At 35.0% G+C, this 8531-nt stretch overlaps 1 long non-coding RNA gene across 1 annotated transcript; it reads right to left on the minus strand.

The window, feature by feature from the left end:
- Positions 1-2422: 2422 nt before the first annotated feature.
- Positions 2423-4151, minus strand: LOC118683162 (uncharacterized). Its single transcript, XR_004979040.2, has 2 exons — positions 4018-4151; positions 2423-3954 (listed from the first exon to the last, which is right to left on the minus strand). It is a non-coding gene; the product is annotated as an uncharacterized lncRNA (long non-coding RNA).
- Positions 4152-8531: the final 4380 nt, after the last annotated feature.

The following is an 8531-nucleotide window of genomic DNA, read 5'->3' on the forward strand; positions in this document are numbered from 1 at the left end:
CAAATCTCATTAACCCCTTTGAGAAAAATAACTGCATGCTTCAGATGTGATTAGCTGCATTTGAAGCAGATTAAATTACAAATTTCATAGCAAATTTATGTAAAATTATTCACGATCGTTTCATTTGCGTGTGAAAATGTTTACTTTTGTTTACATAACTAACATGCTGGGCATAGGAACGCATAAAATAGCATTAGGGTCACGAAATGTTTCTTCAAATTTTTTTTCACACGAAAATGTGTGACAAAATACAATGCAGTGTGAAAATAACGGCAGTTCGTGTTGTTGTTGTTGCTATGTAATTTCGAGACAACGGCAAATCTTAAGGCACAGTGTGGGCGCATTAAAGAAATATTTTTAAAATTTCAAAGAAACATAAAAACATATTTACGCCTGCTGAGATCATAACATTGTTGTTGTCATATTTTTTGTATACCTCCGCTACGTTTTTACAGTAAACAAAGATATTGTTGACTTTTTAAAAAATCTCCTACGCATTTCTCCCAGCCATAATTTTCCGCCTAGCGGCTCTCGTGTGAAATGTCGGCGCCGTTACTTACTCCCCATACCGCCAGCGCACTTCTCCCTACAAAGAGCAACAACAACGTTTAGCCGTGACATTGAAATTTCGTGTGTTCCACTGAGTGCATTCGCTATTTTAAATCACAGGCTAGCTGCCGTCATCACAGGCTGCTGGGAAAATTGACAACTGCAGCAAAAGGCATCGCAACAAACGTCCTACAGCACATACACGCTCACACACTCCTCGATGCAAACGAAAAGAGCAAGAAACTCGACACAACAACAACCACACACAGTGACGTAAAATCAAAATTGTAATCGAAATGCTACGCTTCGCATCATTTCAACGCATTGTTGTTATTGCCGCATTGTCGTTTAGGCCGCATTGAATTCTTAGCATCCATTAGCTCTTCGACGCTTGCTGTGGCCTTTTTGTTGTATGTACGTGTGTTTGTGTATATGTACTTGGCGTTGCTGACGTCGCTTCGTCTTCGCTTGAGTTGTTAATTCCCACACGTTTATTTATCTCGCGGTGTGACCTGTTCCGCATCTGATCATCCAACAAAGCAGGCAGGCAGGCAGCACAGCGACCGACCAACCAACCAAGCAGCGAGCCACAGTCACTCAGCCATTAAGCATCAGCTGAGTCTGCGTTGCAGAATAACACAAAGTATGAATGGATGAGTAGTATTGAGCTGACATTTTGCGTCTCGCCGGTCGCTTGACTTTTATTGCTTGCGCCTACAAGTATTTCTGCGCTCCTATTGAAATGTTACAGTTCGTTTCACATCACTTAACCCATTCACATAGGGCGGATGCTGTGAAATATAAATACAAAATACCATAAAACTAACAAAAAGCTGGCGGCAGAAGAAATCAATGGGCCGACTGTCGGCACATTATGCGCCAAGAATGGAGTACAAAAGCGGCAGGCTACAATCGGTTTTGGTGACTTTGTAGTCTACAATGCTTATACACAAGAGTCTATGTGTTAAAAGTCTTCTGAGTACTTTTGGGGGTATTCTCAGGGGTGACAATTCTTGTACTACCACAAATTTCGTGGAAAGCTTGTTTATCCAGATATCATAAATTTTATAAAGTTTGACTGATAACTCTACCCCTGTGCAGTTTATTTCAGTAGCACAGTGGATTCATTAGAACTCGACGCTATAATTCATACCACATGTAAAAGATTGATTTATATCCATTACTAGGTCTCCAACATAAATCGAGCAAAATGTTTGCTAAGTAACAAAGTGACTTAGAAATAAATAGAGGCTTATATTGCGACCTAGGATCTATCGTGCTTCGAAGTGACTTACAAGTATTACTAAACTGCAGCAAATTGATTTTTAATAACCGAACGTCGCGTTATAGTTTTGATATTGATTTAGGCTCTTCAAATATAAAATCTTGCGTTCATTGAATCCTAAACATTTCTTTTCGAGTTTGTGAATTTTATAACTTTTCCTTGAACGAATAACCCTTGATGCTTTGAAAACTGACAGACGTATATCTGTAGCTTAAAAGATAGGCTGTTAACGGAAAGATGCTGAACAATACTGGAGATCATCAAATCGATCAAAAGGATAATCTCAAGAGTTTTACAAACATTAATTGCCAATTGAAACGTCAATAATTGTCACAGACGTTCTCCGGCAGTTTAACTGCTCATGGAAACTATTATTCCAAGGATGGTCTCCTAAAATATGGTCAGGTAGACAAAGCAGGCTACTTATAACATTTTTAGACGCCTAGATATCTATGAAGATAAAAACTTTATTAACAGGTACTGCTAAACGTCTAATGGCCTTAAATACTGACTGTAGCGCAACGAAAGATCACCGATCTTTCTCGCCTGCTGTCGGCTTCTTTGACAATATCTTCACAAGACAACTCATTTGCTGGGTAAAGGCCCTTAAGGGAGAAGCTGTTTTATGCGCAGCCACCTTGCTGTTTTTCACATAACATTTTAAGACCACGTACTTGGCTGCTTGAAGGTCACAGGTCAAAAATAAACTGAATCGAAATGGAATGTTTATTTAAGGAAATCGGCGTCTTCACAGCGAATAGGCAAGCATACAAAATAGTGAGTAAACGAAGACAGTGGAAAAATGACAAAAAGAGCGCTGAGAAGACAATGTCATTGTTAAAGAAATTGTGATGTGGTGGCTAGACGCACGGACAGATAAAAACCATGTGGTAGGCATAAAAGCATAGCATTATGGTAGGTACTTGTACCACGGCTATTAAGAAGAGACAAAGAGTTTATCAGTTAATATAACTGTATGCATGTAGGTATACCTATCTTTTGTGTTATGTGCCTTGTTAAACCAATTGGAGTTGCTTGCCGGCTGACTAGGTGTCTGCTGGCGCCTGACGTTGGTGCATAGCATCTTTACAGCGCATGTTGAGGTCGTGCGCCGGACTATATATATATATATATTATTTAACAATGTCTCTGGCATATTGCATGACATGCTGGCGGCCGAGTGCTGTAAAAGACGCGAGCTGCTGCTGAGCAAAGTCGTTAAGAAAATTTATTTTAGCTTGCGGCTTTCTTCAAGAGCACCACCGAAGATCGTCTGTCAAGTGACAAGAAGACGACATACACAAAGAGCTCATAAAAAAATATGATTACTTTTCATAATGTTAATGATGCGGAACAAAGTGTAACATTCGAATAGGTGGTCAGAATTTTAGCTAGCTATCAGTGGCCCCACGGCAAGTGTCATAAGGTAGTTCAAATAGAGAAACACTTCACTTTGGGCTGTGTGAGAAAGAAAAGGTGAAGTAAAAAGCAGCAGTATGCCTACACACATGCACAGTTATAAATACATACACATACATACGTTGAGGTAAAATTTTGTTTGTAGCTCGAAAAATGCAGTGTTGGGAAATCACTGCCGAACACGTGTTAACTGTAAATATGCAAGTATGTGTGTATGTATAAATATTTTTACGCCTGCTGATCGTGCGGCACATGCACTCGCTCCCACTCACTTATGGCGGTGCCTATGCGAAGGCAGCCCTTTTACATTATATTACGATTAGCACAAATTAATGTCGTAAGCATGCACTGAAGGCATTAGATGAATTTTTCTTTTTCTCTCTTTACATACGCTACGATCGCATGCTGCTCGCCTAGTTGTACATATGAAACGATCGTCCTCAATTATGAATTTTTGATGAATTTCCAAGGAAAATTAGCGTTTGTTTATGATATACGACGACTGACGACGCATTTCACGACAAACTTCGCATGACTTTTCATAAAAAGTATTAGAAACAAGTAAAAGCAGCAGCGTGTTTTCTAATATAGTCTGAATAGAATGGTCAAGTTAGTGCAGATCAGGCACACAAAACCCGTCTAAATGCTTCATCAGGGTCGCAGGTTGCCGAAACGGCATAATTTTTAGATAATTTGGAAATCTAATTAAAAAAAAAAAATAATTAAATTAGTTACACGCCTACACCGCTACTACTGCTGCTTACCTAGTATTTTTCCATAATTTGTTAATATTATAATTATTTTTTTTTTTTAAAAACAAACAAACATTTGTTCGATAAGCACGTACAATACGGTGCGTGCTTTATCTAAGCAGTTATGCCGGTTTGTTTGCTTATGTCAGCTATTTATAATGAACCCAACAACTGCTCGAAGTTTGATTTGCTATGTTCGTGCCTATATGAATTTTTTTTACAAATTTGTTTTTGATTTAAGGCAGCTAAAGAATACAACAACGTGCGTACAATATTTTTCACTTGTGCATACAACAGGCATCACAATTTTTTGTTGTGTTCTCCGACTATTTCTGTCTACATTTTATTGTATTATATTATGCTTTTGTTTGCTATTGTTGTTGTTATCTTCATTCTTTTCTTTTTATATTTTTTACATTTATCTCCGTTAGGCCTATTTTCTTTCATCTTACACTTGTCGTTATTTTTTGTTCGCCTATTAGTTTGTGGTATTTCACCCCCAAAAATTTCGACCGCAAGTCAGGGAATCACAACAAACTCTTTGTTATGCTCCAAACTCCATAAATATTAATTAAAAGAATTTGGGTTCTTCTTGCAAGATAGCATACACGTATTTCTAACATATTGAGTGAAGAAATCAACTTGTTTACTTGAATACATACATACATAGATATATAAATACATATATCGATACACATACATATTCACATATACATACATAATATATATATAAATATATACAAAAAAAAAAACTCTCATATGAACAACACATCATCAAAATCACGCTAAACAATTACCATTGACCAAAGGCAAACATTATTTTTGATGTTTTCAGCGCCCAGGAATATGAATTTCAGCTAGTTATCGCGTCATAGGCATATCACATCGCACTAATGTGGTCACACAAAGGTCATGAAAATCGACTAAAAGACGGTTTTTCCACTGCTTTTATAAGTGGAGCAGCTAAGAGCGCTAAAAAAGTTCAATCACCTCAATATAAATAGATCATATGATCTTAAGGTCACATCACATCATCACCGATCAGATAGTAAGGCACTTTCATATGCCTGCAAGTACATGCTTTGATTTGTTAAAAGCATTTCATATAACAATCAGGCAACGAAATGAAATCAGAAGCATACCACAACACACTTGTCAGGTCACATTAAATCAATGGCGCTCGGCTAGAAGATCCGTTCTTTTTATAAAATAATTCGCAAAACAATTACGTTAAAAAAAATTCTCGCACAGCAGGAGTTCAATTATTAAAGAGCATATAAATAGGCTAACAGCTTTAGAGAAAGTAGACAAATGCTTAAAAGGGAGTATGAGAAGATCACAAGAACGAAGGTCATGTACAAAGTAAAAGAAAGGGAACTTAAGGAAGTAGTTTTGAGAATTTTCGTAACATGAGCACAAGACAGGAAAATAATGCACATATAGGTAACTACAAATATATATTGTAGTATATATGGTAAATTCTCAATGCACACAGTGTTCAAAATATGATCAGCTTCTAATCTATATTTCACAGGAGGTCACAGAAATGTTTGTATCCTTATAATTTTGAACTACTTTTAAGACGTGACCAACCTTAATTATATTTTCGGCAAACGACAGAGCAGGAAGTTAATTAATAAAAGTCATTTTAACAGGAGCTCAACATTTAAGGAAGTGTTTCTAAGTTAAATTTACACAAAAAGTCCTAAATAAAGACATCAACAGTGTTAGAGGTCAGTGTGGCTATAACAATTAGTATTATAACAATAATTAGTTCTATTGGCACTGCGGTTTAGAAGTATAATTAAAGAATAGAGTTTGCTAATTAATAAAGGTCGAACGAACAGGCGAACAGAATAATAAAAGGCAGAGAAAAGGAAGTAATTTCCAAAAAGGTCATAGAAATAATAACCTAACGAAGTACGAAAACACAAAAGAAAAGCGATGCAATGTAACAAAAGATCACTTAGATGATCAGTGACAATGGTGAAAGATTAGCTTGAACAAAGGATTACTAATTAAGGAGGTCAAAGTAGCAGGAGAGCATGAAAAGGAAATCAGAGACTGTGAATTGGTAAAATTAAAATACAGGAAAGTAAACAGTTATTTACAAAGGAATCTATATTAGAAGCATTCGAAGAAAATCAGCACCTGGAAGGACAGCTGAGTGCTTGCTTACATGAAAATTTTCTAGAAACTATCAACAACAACATAATGCAAGTCTTTGAGCTCTTTTTAACTAATGATAAGGATGTAACATTCCATGCAGTATACCTGACGTTTGTTAGTGTTTGTGAGAATTAAGGTTTAGAGATTTTGCTTTATTCTTGTACTTTTATTCGTACTTTTCGCATATGACATTGCTAAATGCCTGTTACTTTCAGCGCAGCTAATTAATCCTTCGAGTATATATACATACAATTGGCTTAATTTAATTTTTTTAGCTTTTTAATTGTCTTCCATTCAAAAGCCGTTGATAATAGAAGAACTGAATATTCTTAAAAAAATTAAACAGTTATTTTTGTTTCACATAAATTTGTTTTTTAGAATTTAATGTAGCATACTGTTTTTACAGCTGCTTACCTATTCCAGTGGCCTTTGCTAATTAGACTACTGCTGTGAAAACGATTTACGACCCAAGTTTAGACATAGATTCTTAAAATAAACAGGCCATCTGTTATATAATCTCCAAACTTAGTTTACATGGTAGCCTATTACAAAACTCCTAAAGTAAACAAATATTTTAGAACACGTAAAAGAGAGAGATGTGAGCAGTAAAGAAAGCAATGGCTTTAAATATGACAACAGAAGGCAGCAGATATAGGAAACCGACACGCAACCGAAAAATCCTTAAAGATTACAGAATAGCAACGTTTACTTGCTATTAATCTTCACCTTGCCTTTTCCACTTAAGAATCACACAGTACAAATTTTAACATACATAAATTTCTTATATCCTGTTCTAAAACCTTGAAGATAAGACAAGCGAATTTTCATATTTTTGAACAAATTTTGAGGGAATTTCGCTATACTACGTTTTATAACCTCAAATTCTCGAATTGCTCTAATTAATTAAGCATTGTTTTTTTAGAACAGGATATCAGCCTTACTTACAGCCCTGTTGCAGAAGCTTACATACAATAGAAAACCCATACGCTCTCAGATTGTATGTATTTAACACACAATAAGAGTCCAATTAGTAAAGGTTACTTTAATAGGTTATCAGCGTTTTCATAGGTTTCCACATGAAAAATAAGAACAATAGGTTTCCGAGCAATTGTCAAACAAAAGTTCGATATATGTTAGTTCTATGCTCAATTGCTAACAAATCTACCTAGCTCTATGCTCAATTGCTAACAAATCTACCTAACTCTATTCAGTTAAGGATGTCTTAGCAGAGTTACTTCTACGATCTAGCTATCATGAAAGATCCTTCACAGCAGGAGATCAATTAGGTGAGTATATATGGATAGGAACACAGAAGTACAGCATAGAGGATTATGCTATTAACCTAATGTGTATGAAATCAGCAAATATTTGCTATTTTATTTCCACAATGTAAAAGTATTATAATAGATGGCATAAATTTACCTGATTTCTGCAATAATATACAAATTGGTGTTCTATTCCATTAAATAAACTTATTGTACGGGCAATATTTCACTACTATTCATACTACCATCGTTGATATATATATATAAATATATTTTTTTTGCATTGAATCTGTCAAACTTTACATGTTGACAGAAGAAAGCAAAAGTCGGTAGTAATACAAGAAATACGTAAATTTGTTTGGAATAAGCTTTAAAATATGTTTTTATGCAATTTACATACTATGTATAAGACGTTAATTTCCAAATGCCGACTCAACTTTAAACTTCCGGTAAATAGTTTTCAACCATGCAACTACATCCGTGCTGCTTTTTGGTTGTAGCGGAGTGCTTTTGCTTATTTTTGATATAACTTTAGACTCTACTACTTAAGAACATTGATGCTAACACTATTTTCGCAACATATTACAGCTAAGTACTGATTATGTTCTGAAATTTGCAATGAAAATCGAAAAATTTATCGATCACTCGCTTTGCGTAAATTAATTCACTGGAGAACTGCATTTCAAGTTATACGCACTCGAAATCAATTTAAAAGCAATCTACAATAATTGTTCATCAATATATTTAATAATTAAATAAAAATAAGTAATTAAAATATCGAAAAGCACGCACCAAACTTAAAATATTTTTCGCTGACTCTCAACGGTCAAACAATGCACGAGGGAAAAGGAAACCACAATGCAGGAAATAGCAAGCTCAGGTGAGAAAAATGTATAAGCTCTTATTTATATAAAATGTATTGTTGGAAAGTGACTTAAAGTCGAAATATTATTATTTATGCACACAGGTTTTAAGATATTTCATTTCAATGCATCTAAAACCTTTATTCTTATATATGTGTAAAAAAATTGAGTTTTCCAATATGTTTATCAAATTTTTACTAAAATAATTTCCTTCAATCTCCGACATATC

This window comes from Bactrocera oleae, chromosome 4 (genome assembly GCF_042242935.1).
Source record: "Bactrocera oleae isolate idBacOlea1 chromosome 4, idBacOlea1, whole genome shotgun sequence".
NCBI lineage: Eukaryota > Metazoa > Arthropoda > Insecta > Diptera > Tephritidae > Bactrocera > Bactrocera oleae.